Source organism: Prosopis cineraria, unplaced genomic scaffold (assembly GCF_029017545.1).
Source record: "Prosopis cineraria cultivar Desert tree isolate PC_DT_omini unplaced genomic scaffold, ASM2901754v1 PC12, whole genome shotgun sequence".
Taxonomy (NCBI): domain Eukaryota; kingdom Viridiplantae; phylum Streptophyta; class Magnoliopsida; order Fabales; family Fabaceae; genus Prosopis; species Prosopis cineraria.
In genome coordinates this window covers 14447360-14464499 of record NW_026555343.1, presented here as the reverse complement: position 1 = coordinate 14464499, position 17140 = coordinate 14447360, and the positions used below count along the sequence as shown (strand labels likewise).

The 17140-nt window shown below is 29.4% G+C and overlaps 1 long non-coding RNA gene across 1 annotated transcript; it reads left to right on the top strand.

Moving 5' to 3' along the window:
* The first annotated feature begins 15503 nt into the window (after nt 1-15503).
* Nucleotides 15504-16289, top strand: LOC129287825 (uncharacterized). The gene is made up of 2 exons (XR_008587819.1): nt 15504-15790; nt 15914-16289. It is a non-coding gene; the product is annotated as an uncharacterized LOC129287825 (long non-coding RNA).
* Nucleotides 16290-17140: the final 851 nt, after the last annotated feature.

The window sequence follows — 17140 nt, the reverse complement described above, 5'->3', positions numbered from 1 at the left end:
GGGAGAGAAGGGAGATTGAAAGAGAGAAGAATAGAAAGGGGCATAGAGAGAAAATGACAACAAGAAGGTGCACTGAATTCTTAATTAAATTATTCCAAATCATAATCTGAATACAAGGCAGGTATATTATTTGTGGGCTCAATATCCAACCTACTCCAATAGTCATTTCCTCACTAACTTTTCTTACTTCTATTCCCATCACTTTTGTAATTACAATCATACAAAACGTACCTACTCTCTTTCAAACTTCTAAGGCTTGTAACTTTTTTTTAATTTGCTTATTATGCATATATGTCTTCATATTTATATCTTATTTATGTAGTACATTTTCAGCCTTTTATTTTACTGTCTTGCTTCACTTGGTAAACACTTATCTATTGCCTCTTGCCTCAAGGAATTAGGAAAATCCAGCACTTTTAAGGGTCTCTCTAATGTTTGCATTATTAATCTTCAAAAGTTTATCCTTCATGCTGTCCTGCACATTTTTATTGTATGACTTAATAATAAACTGAGAAAAAGGAAGAGTTCATGTTAGAGGCCACTTTTGCGTTGAAATTTGCAATTTGTGATTTGTGCTAGTGATGCAACTTTTTCCTTCTTCCCTTATAAATGATATCTGCAGGACCCATATCTTCTTCGCTCTTCCCTCTCTTCTTATTTAGCTCATAACTGCATAGGGAACATTACAGCCTTCTTTATCTATTAAACAGTACTTCATTCAATATGCTTTAATAAAATACTTTGAGTTCAGGTGATGAGAGGTTCATTTATGTATTTCAGTTTGGTTTTTTTTTTTTTTGTCTTGTTAAATACATGGAAACTCTTATGTTTAATTAAATACTTTAGTTCCATCCAACTTGGTATGATATAAATATAGAGGAGATGGGTAAGTTAGTAAACTGTAAGAAAATCATAATAAGAAGCATAAAGCGTGATACATAGAAGGCATGACAAAATTAAGCATTCTAGTTGATAATAAATTCTGACAAATGAAACATAACTCAAGATGATTTTGAACTATGGCTCTGTGTTTTTTATTAGCAAATACAGTTAGAACACTGTTCATATGTTAATTTTATACATTCCTCTTTATTTTATATAATAAGAGTTTATATAGAACCTATAATAAAAATATTAAAAAAATTTGTGTGAGACCCATAGTAAAAAAATGTTTGTAAATATGAGACTCTTAAAAAAATAATATGTATGAGATTTAATATTTTTTCTGTAAATTTGCAATACATGCTTAGTATAATTAATTGTAAATCTTTTTTCACATCAATGATATAATAACAAACATTTCACACAAGTAATTCAAATAAAACTGTCTTTGTCAATTTTTGTAACAAACGAAATAAATTAACACATCAAATACAAAACGTTATAAATGAGTCAAACTAATTAGAGAGACAACATCTTGCTCAAGGTATTTAGAAGTACAATGAGAAATTCCTTAATCACGAAGCAAATTTCTATACACCCCTTTGTAAACAACATTGTTTGTTGATATGCTTTTTTCCTCTTCATTATCATGCAACAAAATCTTCAATCCATCTATTTTCTTGACTCTTGATAAAACAACATATATTTGGCCATATGTAAATACTGATTTTAATAAATATAGTCTAACATATTGCAATGATTGTCCTTAACTTTTGTTGATAGTCATTGCAAAAGATAGATTGATCGAGAATCATTTTCGTTTCATGTGGAAAGACCATCTATTTTCTAAAGGATTCATGTCTATTTTATAGATTAACACTTTCTCTGTAATGACCTAAAAAAATTAATTAATTAACTAATTAAATTATTTTTCCTTCCCTATTGAGATTTTATTTAATTATTTTATTTATAGCACATGAGGAGTATTTAGCCTAATGAAATTTGTACTAGTTACTTATATGGAGATCTAGAGTTTGAATCTTAATTAAACCAAATGTTAGTTTATTTTCCTTTATATTGAGAAAGTACCAAAGTACCCTTGCTTTTTATTTATAAAAATAGTATAATATTAATAATAAAATATGGTAGGGTAGTATTTTGATATTTTCCCACAAATTGTGGGTCTTGTTTTATAATTGTTCTTGAAATAGAACAGTCTAGTCTTCTTTTTTTCCGCCGCCATAGCACTTCCCTGGTTCTTCATCATCGGTCACCTCTCTAGCTCTTCTCGTTAAGCTCTTTTGCTCGCTATCGACTTGTGTTTCTTTGCTACTGCTAGTTCATCCGTCGCCCTTCTTTTCACCCATGTTCGTCAGCTATGATAGGGGTTGGGTCGCTGGAATTCTCTTCCCCTGTCATCGTTTTTGCTGTGTGTCAACATGAGGTGAGGGGTCTTTAACTTCTCCTCTTGTCGTCGTGTCTCTATAGCTGGAAGAGTTGAAGTTGTCGGACTTTTTCTGTTTGGTTCGCTGTTATTTGTTTTCTTTCCTGTTTTGTGGCTGACAGTAGCATGCCTATGTTTAGTTTTCATTTACGCTTCCTCCTCAACTGTTAGCATCACGTGAGCGCTTGATTTTTCATCTTTACTTCCTCTTCAGCTAAGGGTGCGGTGGGAGTGATAATTGTGAGCTGGAATTCTTCTCTTTTGTAAGAAAAAAAAATCAGCCTTTGGGAAGGAAAGAGGTTAGATATGATGATAGGAGATTAGTATTTATAAGATGCTTGTTAGAAGAATTAAATTTAATTTTAAAATTTCATCAATTCTTGTGAGAAATAGAGTTAGTTTAGAAGTTGTTAATCTATAAATTAAACTTGAAAGATGCAAAGGACATTTGATTATGAAATTACTACTATTAGAATTCTTAGAGATCAATACCTTGTTGAGAATGTATTTAAATGTTAGAGTTGTTGTGAGGGGATTGAAAAGGATGCATATTTGGTGACTTGACAAAATGCTAATGAGAAATATTTTTTAGTATAAAACTTTGGTTTAAAGTTTCAATTTTTATTATAGTTAGTTATTGATGGGAATGTTAAAAGGAATTATTGTACTAGTTGAGGGTTGAATAAAATTTTAATATGATTTATAGGATATTTAAAAGAGGAGGAATTTAATTAAAGTTGAGAGAGAAAATTTGAACTCTAAAAATTTCAGATAAGTAAATAGCATTTCATTTAATTATTTATTAATAATCTTTTATTGAAATATTTCATTTTTATGAATTATATTAGTTTTAGAAATTTTGAAACAATGATGAAGGATGATTACATTATGATATGTGTTTTTTTTTTTCAAGAAATATATTTCTAATATTGGTGAAAGCACCTTTGTTTATTAAATTTCAAAATTTCTTGGTTACACGATTAATGCAAGTTTATACATTCGCTATGGTATATTAATTTGACAAGTTTTACATATTTGAAGTAATTCATGCGAGTTTGCTTTTAAGAATGAAAATTTTATTTTAAAAATAATTATTTCTCTTGCATGTTTAAAGTGGGATTTCTAAGAGGACTTTATATAAAACATTGTTGCTAATGATAGTTCTGTTAGCTCGTGGCACACTATGGTTAAGAACTAGCTAGTTTGTCTCGTGAGCTTTGCATCCACATTTGATTTTGTGGCCTCGAGCCGCATTTGGTTACTTACCCTCGTGGACTGTGTATCCACATTTGTTTTTGTGGCAAAAGTCATGTTTGGTTAGCTTTACCCTTATAGACTGTGTGTTCACATTTGTTTCATAGCTTTGGCTACGTTTGGTTATTTACTCTCATGGACTGTGTGTCTACATTTATTTCATAGCTTTGGCTATATTTGGTTATTTACTCTTGTGGACTGTGTGTCCACGTTTGTTACTTGTTCTGTTAAATCCTCAAAAATTAAATTTTAATTAACTCGCTCATTTGAAATTCCAATGGTTTCAATTAACAAGTATACTATTTTGATTTGTGTATGGATAATTTGTTTTCTTTAACCAAGAGAGAATAAAGTGTTTCTAATTCACTTTCATTTTATGGTTATGATTATGATTTAAAAATTTATGAAGTTATGAATTATCAATTTTTTTACAATTATTTTACACAATTATTTGAGTTTATTATTTAAATTCTTTTAAATTCAACTTTGGGAATGCTATTCACTGAAAAAATTTATTTTGGTCTCAAATCCATTAGCTAATATTGATCCTGTCGCTGACCTTTAAAGGGCAATACATCTATGTTTGGTGGAATTTTTATTTGATATTATTACCTTTTGATATAAATATTTAAGTTTTATGTATTTTAACTTAGAAGAAAGATTAATTGCTCCACATAAATTATTGCTAGGATTTTATTTTAATTTATATATTGTTTGCTGGTTGGAAGGAGCTAAGCTTCTAACTAATTTTATAAATTGTGATAATTTTTGTGTTGTTAAATTTTCAGGAGATCCTATTTACAAGGAAGGTTCTGTCAAAATTTTTACAAAAACACTAAAGCTTTACTATGACAATTAGTATTAAAAGTGTTAGAATTTCTAGCATGACATTCTCATTGTTCTTCGAACCATTCAAGGTGACACCTTCAATGGCATTTTACCCAAATGTACAATCCTAATTTGTGTTCCATTACAAAGACCTTATGCTTGATCTATATTCCTCAACAATATCACAGGTACTCCTTCCTTTAAAGTAAGCTTGTGTGTAGGTAGGCTAGAACAATTAATTTTGTTTAGGAATTCAATTGTGTGTAGATCATCAAAGCTATTACTATCTTCAGTTGACTTACATACCAAGTCACAACTTAAGTAGTCAACAGGTTCACCAGGAAGTAAAGAGCACATGTAATCATTTACCTACTTCACACTTTCAATTGTTGGTCCAAGAATTGTTCTATCATTGAAGTATTGATTTTCTTAGAGGTTGTCTAATAGATTAGGATAAGTGGACTTCACAATTGCTTCCATAAGATCAGTATATCCAGTTATTAATAATGTTGTAGTATTTCAATTTTGGCAACCCCATCAATAGCTTCACCCAATTTACCATCACCAACATCTAGCAATCATTTTGAAAATTTCTTTGACATATCATGATCTTTGTTTGAAGGAGATGAATTCAAATGCATATTTTTTGTCAAGTTGAATATTGTGCAATGATTCAAAAGTGATGAAGAACTAATGCATGCATTCACAATAGGTGCTCTTATACCTTTTGGAATGACTAGAAGTATGTGATGAAAATCACTACCAAATAAGACACACTTACCACCAAATAATAACTCACATTGCATTATATCCTTGAGTGTTCTTTTAAAAGCTTCTATGCAGTGTCTCTAGACCATTGGAGCCTCATCCCAAATTATTAATTTAGTAGCCTGAATTAAATGTGCCAATGGTGAATTTTGTTTGATACAACACATTGATGCAAATAGCCTCCGATGGTTTCTAACAGAGGAAGGATGACATATTGCTTATACAATGTTCTCAGAAAGCTGTAACGATTGATAAGACTCAACACAAAAAGCTTTGAAATATAAATTATACTTTAAAATTAATAACCCAAGGAAGCTGTAACTTATATAACTCATTGAGCCATTTAGATTATTAACCACAAAACTTATTCCACAAACTCTTCTACTTGTGAGAAAATGCCTAGGTTCAGTCGCTTTGAACCAACCATGTTTTATGAGTTCCTTCAATACTAGAGCAATGAAAGAGTTACACTATTACGAATCTCAAGTGGCGCTCTGATCGTGTTTGAGGAAGAGGATATTGATACTGGTCATATTTCTATCAGAGCTTGGGAAGGAAGAAAAATAAGAGTTGGTTCTATACAATGGTATGAAGGTCGTTACCTTTTCTTTAGAAGTTTGTATGCTATTCTTAGGTGTATTGGTTTCTTCAACCTAGAATCGGACATTGCTGATAGTTGTGGGCAAGCACCAATATCATATGATACTGAAGAACTTAGAAGATATACTCCTCACCTAAAAGTTCGCTACCCAGAAATGATCAATGCACCTATCATACGCAACTTCTGGAATGATACATGGATGAAGATTACTCCAAATCTAGATCTGACAGCTGATCTTATGTTTCAACAGCATATTTATTTCTATCAAACATTTGTATTAGCTGGAACAATGGAGTTCATTCCACAATATGATGATTCACACAAAGATGAGGACATAACAGTGGCTAGTCCAGAGGAAGAAATTCATCTGCCAGATATATCAGAGAAAGTAGAATAAAGGAGTAGATGGTTGAATGAAAAGCAGAGGCATTGAGGTCCCAATTTCGTGAATGCCTGAACCAAGAAATAATCATTACCGATTAAAGTGCAAACTTGAACAATTTTGTGTATAAAAGATTGATCCACTAGGAATAACTAATAACCAAAGGAATAGGAAAGTGTTCTCGATGAATTATGAAGTGGTGGGGGAAGGGAACAAAAAATAGAAATGGACTTATTATCCATCGTACATGCAATAGCCCAAGAAGAACATGTGTCTCGAATATCACAAGATAACAAAATAAGGAAAAGACAACAGAGTTATTGTAGCTTAGGATTTCTAAAGGAAACAGTTATTTTATATATATATATATATATATATATCGATTCTGGTATTCTAGTATTTATATTATATATAAATTTTTTTAATTTTTAACATTAACCTGGGCTTTGCACGGGTTGATAAATTAATTAAAAATGTAATCACTTAAAATATTGTTAGAAGACAAAAAAAAAAATGCTTCAAAACATATGAGAATTAGTTGAGAAGTTATGGTTGAGTGGGAGAGAATATTCCAGGACAAGGGAAATTAAATCAGTTTTTGTCAATTTTAGAAATGATGTTAATATTATTTTTGTTAAAAAATAGAAATTAATGGTGGTGTATAGCCTAGAATTGCAATATTTTAAAAAAATGATAATATGTCAAGTTTAGAATAGTACTTGTTATTCTTTTATTATATATATATATATATATATTGCATACTTATTTATAATTTTATCTTTATTTGATGAATACATTAATTACTATTTTGGGTTCATGATTTTAGATTATTATTAGCTTATTTAAATTTAAATATTACGAAACTTGTTAGTAATGCTTTCTTTTTTTTTTTGGTGATTTAGTAATGCTTTATTTAGTTCTTATTATATTTATTTATTATGAAATTATTTGTCATATAAAATTGAAAATACATTAATTTTATTACTAGCGGTCGAATCATAATTTGATCGCTGTCAAGTTTATAAACCTTGATTTAATGTTATAAATGAGTTATAAATATTAATTTAAACAATTACAAATAAAAGTTCTAGTTACAACTGAAGTTTAGGGTCTATAATTTTTTGTTTTTAAAACAATTAAAAAACTCGTTTGAATAAGTTTTTTAAATTTGATTGCTTTTCAAATTGTTCTCTCTCTTTTTTTAAAAAAAAATAGAAATATCTTAAAATTGTTTTCCTTTTATTTTTTGATTTTTTAAAATATATTATATTTAATCATTGAAAATTACAGTCACTTTAAGTAATTATTATTATAAGCTGTCATATTAATTGCCATTATAATAACCCAGGAATTTTAGAAAATAAAATTTGTTACAAGGTATTTTGCAGATATTTTATAAATGTAGAGACAGACTCATCAAGATGTACTGGAGGTTTAATGGAAACTCTTATTGGTGTTTATTTTTAGGTTGCCAATTTGGATCTTAGTGGAACAATATGATTTTATTTTTCCTTCAGCCATCTAAATTACTAACATGCCCTTGATTTTTTTTTTAAAAAAAACATCAGATATATATATATATTATATATATATATTCATTCTTCGTTCTTGTGTTTGGCATCTATTATGAGAGAAGGAGAGAGCAGAGTTGAAACCTAGTGTCCTTCCTCATCCTTCCGTCAATTGCCGGTGACCGTGGGTATGTCCGTAACGCTACTAGAGGTCCGATTCACGAGCTTTTTTTCACCCTATTCATTTGGCATCGTCAGTTCCTTTCTTCCTCTTCTCTCTTCGTGCAACATCGGCATCAGGATCTCTCCTCTTCCTCATGCTTGTCATCTTTGTTCTACTAAGGCAGTAATAGCTGCTGGGGGCACGCCAATCAGATCACGGCCTCTTCTTCGTCTTCCCTTAGATGTGCCGATCTCTCTCCCTCTCCTTGTTTTGTTGACGCTACTGTTTGCTGAAACAAACCTTACACTTGTCCCTTCCCACAATTTAGCTTTGTCATAATTTTAAACTTATTAATTGATGAATGTCTGCTTATTAAATACTCATGGATACTTATTATATAATTAATGAATGGCTGTTTGTTAAAATAATTACTGCATTTGTCTCTTCCTGCAATTAAGCATTGTCAAAATTTTAAACTTATCAATTAACAAATGACTACTTATTAATTAATGAATGACTATTGGTTAAAGATGGCCTTACATTTGTCCCTTACCACAACCAAATTTTATTAAATTTTTGAAATTATTAATTAATGAATAACTGCTTATTAAATGCACATAGATATTTGTTATAATTAATAAATGATTTCTTGTTAAATGTGTTTGATTGCTTGTTAATTAATGAATAAATACGTGTTTAAACAAGTATACAATTTGAAAAATCAAAAATTAACAAGACAACATATATTAAATTTTTTTTCTTATACAACTAAAGAGACATAGTAACTTTATAACATTTTAGAAGATTTAATTGGTTGCCAAGGGAGGCCTTATTTTTAAAAGAAAAAGATTTGTGTACTAAATTTTATATATTTAATATATATTTACCTAATCAAATCAAGATATCTAAATTTTAATGTGTTAATGATATTAATATTGAACCTTGATTTTGATGATTATAGAATAAGATAAGTTTGTGTTTTGTAAGTTTAATAATTAAGAATTAATGGCTTATAATGGAATTGGTTATATTTACTTTGAAATTCTAACTCTCGAGTCTTATTCCCTTAGATATCTTTATTCCCAAATATATGTCTTATTCCCAAATAGTCAAAAAACACATAAGCTTTTCTTGTATCTATTCATATTGTGTTTCTCTTTAAAGATTAAGTATCCAACTTGATCTTAATTCCTTATGTTTTGTATTGCTTGAAAGGTTTTTCAAGTGAACTTAGAATCAAATTTAAAATCTGAGAGCCTTTATCAATTTTCTATATAATAGTCCTTATTCTGGAATAGCTCCTTTATTTTGGAATAGCTTATTCCTAAGTGAATTTCTTTATTCCCAAGTATCAACTCTCTTACCTCTTTAGAAATAGCTTATTTGGGAACAACTATCTTTATTTAGGAATAGTGTTCTATTCTTCAAAGCTATTTCACGATGCATCATTTCAAAGTTTTTTATTCAGGAATAGCTTATTTGGGAATAGCTTTTTTTATTTCCAAATAAAGATTTTTAGATCAACACTTCATAATTCTCTTTTGATATATGTTCTCTACTTCGAAATAATCTCTCAACATTTTCGTTTAGAATGTTCTTTGCTATTCCAAAATAGCCTCCCTTGTTTTGAAATAAATGAACATACTCTTACTTTGTTTTATGCAAGAAAAATAGGGGTTCTTCGTAACCTCTTCTGAATCTCTTCTTTCACGTTTTGAGTGCTTTGTTGATAATATAATCTCTCTAGAATCACTATAAACACGTTTATGAAGATGATGGCAAATATGAACACACATGAACAAACTCAGGCTATTCATATTTATTGTTTACCAACTCTTTGAGTTTATATTCATTATGAATGAGCTTCATTGATTATATATCAATTCTAAATAAGAGTACTTGATAGTAACACTACTACAGAAATGGGCTTTAGTGACATTTAAAATTTTAATTTTCTGACATTTATAAAATGCTATAAAATTTAATGTTATCTTAAATCTTAAGTGGCGTTTCATTAATTAATGAAACGCCACAAAAAGCTAACAACAGCAGTGGCATTTAAAAAAAAACGCTACCTCTTTACTTACTTTTAAAAATAAAAGGGAAGGGAGGTAGTGTTTTTTGAGGAAACGTCACCTCTCTACTTATTTTTTAAAAAATAAAAAGGAAGAGAGGTGGTGTTTCCTATAAAAAAGGCCACCTCTCTACTTAATTTTTAAAAAAATAAAAGGAGATAGGTGGCATTTTTTGCATAAGAAACGCCACCTATCTCCTTTTATTTTTTAAAAAAATTTAAAAATATTGCTTTTTTTAAAATATATATATATACATATATATAATTTTTTATATATCTATCAGTTCATATACATAATTTTCTTTATAAATACACAGTTAATTTATACAATAAATTTTAATCATATAATTAACAAAAATAAATAATCAATTTCATACTATATAAAACTATAATAAATTTAGAAAGGTCATAAAAAATTAAAGATAAAGAAAAAAATAAATTAAATATTAGTTAAGGGATATAATAAGGTTTATCAATAATTTTTGTAATATAGTTATAAAAAATAATACTTACAACAAAAATAAATAAACAATAAAATTAAAAAAAATTATGATTAATGTTTAACAAGTTTCTTCATCAATGATTAATAAAAATTATCACCATTATCTTCTTGAAAGTTTAAAACTTGACAAAATTAAATCATTTATCATTGAAAGCACAAAGATTAAGATCTCACTATCTATCCTCCAAATCTGAATAAAGATTTAGACCTAGAAAATTATTTTACCAACAAATATGCTTGGTAGCAAATTAAAAGAACAAACCCTTCAATAATGGAAAGAAAAATTGTGAGCTGAAGATCAACAACAGCAAAACCGTAAAGATCCATGTGTGTATATATATATATATATGGATATGTAGATAAGAGGTAATAAAAATGAAAAAAGAATCTGTTATTAGTATACACATGCAAGCAACCTTAGCTAGAGAAGACGACGAGAGCACTTTCAACAATTAGTGAATAGATAACTCATGGACTATAAGAGAGAAGAGTGAGTGGCTGGACGAAGAGAATGACTTAGATGAAAAAACTTAGCTAGGGTTTCAAAATTTAAATAAGAGTTAAAAACTATTTATAATTTTTAAAAATAATTAAAACTCACAGCGATGACATTTCTTCATGAAAGAAACGCCACCTCTCTAATTTTTTGAAAAATTAAATTCATTGATAAAAAATAATTTTGAAGAGAGAGGTGGTGTTTCCATCAACAGAAACGCCACCTCTCTCATTTAAATAATTTTTTAATATTTAAAAATAAATAAATAATATTTAATACTTATATATTTTAAAAACAAAATAATGAAAAAGGAAGAGAGGTGGCATTTCCAAGTTTGGAAACGACACCTCTCTTTAATTATTTTTTTAAATATTGTTATATATTAGTTATAAGTACTTAATAAGTAAATTATAATGCAATAATTTTTTAATATAATAAAATAAATTTTTAAAACAGTAAGAGAGTATAAAGAATGATATTTTCAAGTACAAAAAATTTGGTCTCTCTTATTTTATTTATTAAACGATGTGATATACTATTTAAAATTATTTCTTTAACAAATTATAATAAATAATTATTTAATCTGATAGAATAAAATATTAAATCAATAACAGGGCAGAGAGGTGGCATTTCCAAGCTGAAGAAATGCCACCTCTCTGCTTTCTAATTATTAAATAATAGTACATATTAATAATTAATAGTAATTAAATAAATTATGATAAAATAATATTTTATCTTATAATAAAATGTTGGAAAAGGAAGAGAGGTGGCATTTTCAAGTTTGGAAACGCCACCTCTATTCAATTATTTTTTAAATTTTTTTATACATTAATTATAAATATTTAATAAGTAAATTATAAAGTAATAATTTTTAATATGTTAAAATAAATTTTTTAAATTAATAAGAGAGTATAGAAAATGATATTTTCAAGCACAGAAAACTTAACCTCTCTTATTTTATTTATTAAATTATGTCATATACTATTTAAAATTATTTCTTTAAAAAATTATAATAAATAATTGTTTAATCTGATAGAATAAAATATTAAATCAATAACAGGGCAGAGTGGTAGCGTTTCTAAGTTGAAGAAATGCCACTTCTCTACTTTCTGATTATTAGATAATAATACATATTAATAATTAATATTAATTAAATAAATTATAATAAAATAATATTTTATCTTATAATAAAATGTTGAAAAAGGAAGAGAGGTGACATTTCCAAGTTTGAAAATTCCACCTCTCTTTGTTTTCTTATTAAGTAATAGATATACAAATTAAAATTATTAATTAAAAAAATTATAATAAAATAATTATTTAATATCATAAAATAAAATGTTAAAATTAATAATAGAGTAGAGAGGTGGCGTTTTCACCTCTCTACTTTTAATTGTAAAAAAATATTAATTTAATGAAAAACAAGAGGGTGGCGTTTTTCCCTTTTTGAAACGCCACATCTTATTATTTACTAAAATTATAAGTAGAAAAAATAATTTATAAGCAGTGGCATTTGAAATAAGAAACACCACCTCTCTGCTTTGACTTTAATTTTAGTGGCGTTTTATTTTTTGTTGCTACAAAATGCATGTTATTAAATCTCATTTCTGTAGTAGTATAACTATTTATTATCAAACATACTCTATTTTTCCTTATCATAACAGAGCATCTTAAACTCCGAAAATTTAAGTGGGATGGACTTTAGTATAAGTTTGGGATTGTATTGTGGTTACCAAGAGCCCAACTTAATCTTGATGGAGTTAGTAGAAAAAATCTCAAGGATTACTTGAAGATTAGGCGTAGGCTCAAGCGGTTGGAGTTGAACTAGGATAAATATCTATGTAAACCTCTCTTCCTTTCTCATCAGTGTTTGGTGAGATCATTTTAAACTCATCTCCTTAATTTTTATTATTATTTTTAGCTAAATTTTTATGTAGCCCAATTCACCCCCTCTTAAGTGAACTTTCAATTAATAATAAGATTTTGTTATACAAGAAATAATCTATAAAAAATACACTTATCTTGATTTAATTAGAAAGAAATATATTAAATATATAAGATTAAGGACATGTTTTCATTTACAAAAACCAAGTGGATTATAATCTTTTCCCATCCAATTTAATCATTGATCATAATGTTTTAAGGTTAAAGGTTATTTTTATTTTTGAATTATACACGAAAGGTCACAAATGCTCCTAAACTTAACTATGGATCAATTTTATCCCTTAACTTTGAAGGTTACCTTCCTCATCACCCTGCTATTTTTTCATCATTAGTGGACTCTACATTATTTTTTAACTTTTTTTAAGTGAAGGGTCATTTTTATTTCTAAACTATATTTGAAAGGTTATAAGTGCCTTTTAAACTCAACTTGAAGTTAATTTTGTTCTTTAACTTTGGAAATTTAATCTTTAGTGCCCCTGGGGTTACCTTTTCTGTTAAGTGGTTCTTGCATTTTAATTTTTTAGTACTTTTATTAAAAAATATTTAATAGTGTGCCCCACAGTTTATTTTTAATATTTTTTATAATATCACTCTCTCTCATCCCACTCTCCATTCTCTCCCTCTCTCTTCTTCGTCTTCTTCTCTGTCTAAGAACCAGTACCGCCAAACAAGACCTTAGAACCTCTTGCCGACTCTACCAAAAGTGAAGCGAAGGAGCCCCAATTTCATGCTCTCCCTATTCCATTAAGGGTGAGCACTCTTCTCCACAAGGAGCTTCGGTTTAAGCATGCCATTGTCGGGAGCGAGAGGAAGCCAAAAGCTTCAGCCCCTACTGGTGCTTCCACTGATGGCAACAATAATGGAGGTAGCAGTATTGGCGTAAAAAATAATCGTGACAAAGATAGAGATACTATCGGTGATGGTGATGGAGACTGTGTTAACGACGTCGACGATGAGTGCGATGGTGATGGAGATGATCCCTTACGCGGCACACTTGCTGGTTCCTTTCCAGGCGAACTTGCTAGCGCTTCTGAAGGTGAAGGTGAAAGTTCAATGTCTCCAACCAGTAATGATGATCCATTACAGGACTCCTTTTGCCCAGGCCAATGAATTGTGGGAGAAAGGGAGAGAGGGAGGAGAGTGACAGCAATATTTTTTAGAGCTAAGACTAGGAACAGACGAAGCTTGCAACATGTAGTAAGATGTAGCTCCATGTATAGACCCCATTCAATTACACTCCTCGTACCACCCCGCCTCCTCCTCCAACTCACGTGCATGTTATGTGCCGAGTCTTTAATCTCAACCGCCGATATCTAGCTTCGTGCCGTGAGAACAGAGAGAACTGAACATCTCTGTTTCTAACAGAAAAAAACAGCGAAGAATAAAGACAAAAGCTCCGGAGTACAAACCTTTCGATGAAGCCTCCAGAGTTCAAACTTGCTTTCGAGCAACCACCTGGTTTCTATTTAAGGGAATGAGAATTGTATTGCTCATCATTTTACTTTCACATAATTGTTTTCAATAAATAAAGAGTGAATCAATACACAGTAGACAATGTGCATGTAGGAGGCAACTATAACTCCTTTCATTGAGGGCTCATTGTGTTTTTCGAGACAAGAATAGAAGAGATGAGTGTATTCATTCTTCAACTTTCAGCCTTATCTTAATGTTTTCGCATGCACATGCCTTCCCACTTCACAAATCCATCACGTTCCTACATTTATAAAAAGAAAGGAAAAGGAAACGGAATCATAAATATAAAAGACATTGATATATATATATATATATATATATAAGTAGTAAATAAATAACAAAGTTCTCGCATGCACATGCATTCATGAACGACAATCGTGATGGAGGGGAGAGAATGATAAGGAGGAGATAGAGAGAGAGAGGAGAGGAGAGAGAGAATGAGAGAGATCGAAGGGGAGAAAATTTTTTATACTATAAAAATATTTAAAAAATGGTGGAAGGAGAGAAGAAAGGGCAGGGGGGAGAGAGAGGAAGGAAAGGAGAGAAAGAAGGAGAGAATAAAAAATATTTAAAAAATATGTTGGGCAAAGGAGAGGATAAAAAATATAAAAAAAAATATGTGGGGCTCATTATATAATATTTTATAATAAAAACATTAAAAAATAAAAAAAAGTGAGCCCAACAGAAAAAAAATTGACAAAATAAACATTAGAGTGATAAAAGAAAAAATCCAAGGTTAAAGGATAATAATGACCTATAATTAAGTTCAGAATTATTTGTAAATTTTCATAAGCACCTTAAGAATATGTTTGACATTTAATTTTATTTTTTATTATAAAATACTTAAATTGAAGGATAAAACTAACCTTTTGAATAAAAGTGAAGGGATAAAAATAATACTTAACCTAATAAAAATATTAAAAGATAGTGAAACTCAATGATGATTAACGAATGTTTAGTGTTTTTAATGTTAGGATAATGATAAAAAAATCTTTAAAATTAAAAGATAAAATTAATTTATAATTAAATTTAAAAATATTTATAATTTTTCATGTACAATTAAAATCTTTCAAAGAATGATTTTTAACCCCAATGTTTTACCTAAATTATACGAAGTTACCAAAATGGCCTCTGAAAAACAGCATGAGATGTTTTTTTCCCTTTCTCTTCCTTTTCATCTTGGATCCGCTGCAAATCGCGAGAGAGAGAGAGAAAGGGGGGGGGGTTCGACTGTTCGAGAACGTCTGCTCCGTCCTTTCTTCCTCTTCCCGTCGTCGGCGTGTGTGCAGCTGTCATAGCTGCCGAATTCTTCTCGTTCTCTGTTCTGTTTCGCATCAGCAGATACTTCTTCCTCGATTCGGTGCTGCCCATTCTTCCGTCACGTCGTCCGTCTGTCACTAGCACTGCAGAGCGCCATTCAGCTTGTGAGTTCTCCTTCTCCCCTGTTCGCGTCGTCTCCTCACTGGTGCGGGTGAGGTTTCGTTTCTTCATCCTTCTTCCTCTGTCACGATCTAGTGTTGGGTTCTTTAAAAAAAGAGTGGGGGTCCATGTTAAATGCTGAAATTATGGGTTGATTATTATTGTCTCTTTTCAGCTGCCGTGAGTGAAGTATAGGAGATGCTGGAATCCAAGCAAGCTAAAATCTAAGTTCAAGGAATTCTTTTTTGAATGGGTGATTTCACTTCAGTTGCAGTAAGGAGATGGGTTTTGATGTTAAAGATGGGTTTAGATTTGGTTTTCTTGAGTTTAAATTAATTTCGATGGGGAATCAAATTTGAAAAGCGTGGCAAATTTAAATATTGATGTTTGGAGATTGTTGGGCATGGTTTGGAAATTTTTGCACACAATGTGATCGCTAAAAGATCTTAAGAGGAAATCATATCTCAATTGAGCAATTAGCTACGGCTAAAGTTGTATGAAGAAACTTTAATGCATAAGTGTTGGTGTTCTGGGAACTATGAATTATTTTAGTTGATTGCGGTCGTGTTAATGGTGGATGAGGGTCTATTAAATTTATATGAAGTCTATTAAAATTCTTTACATATTTTTACAGGGCGTTTGGAGAAAGAAAAACATGATAAAAGTTGTAAGGAGTGAATTTAAAACTTGGGGGCCCATCGTATCTTTTGCGTATTGAATATTATGTTAATTAAACCACTCTGGCTAGTGAAGTTATAATATGTATAGTGAAGGATAGTTAAATTACAATATGTGGATGTACATTTCTTTACAGAATATGCTTTGACAGCTGACAAAAACGTTTTATTATAAATTCTAGTAATCTTTTATTTGATAAAGACAATCAAGTAATTTCAATGTTGTTTTTTACATGTGGAAAATTGATGTCAAACTCTTCTTTTAAATTTGTCATGAACTTAGAGTGGAAATGTGTCTATTTGGTTGTTGAATATTAGCCTCAGCTGATTTAATAAGTTTGGGTAGATTCTTAGACAAGTGTAGATTTAAATTAGTTACCTTTTTTAAATTATGTCCATCTTTTTATATTTACTTTTATTTTTTTATTATCTAAGGTATCTCCACAATTGATCGTTGTGAGAGGTGAGACTAATTTTTTAAGAAATCTAAGCGTTATTTAAGGGGTTATCATATTTCAATGATTATATTTACCTTTATTTAATAAGTTATTTTACTTAAAAATAATTTATTTATTGAGGGTATTTTTAAACAAAATTAACTATATTTTAAAATATTAAAAATATCTTACATTTTTTAACGTTTAATTTTTTTAAAAATATTTTATATTTTTAAATGGGTGTATATATATTTTTTAATTTGGCCTCCCAACCCTCTAAGTTTTGGT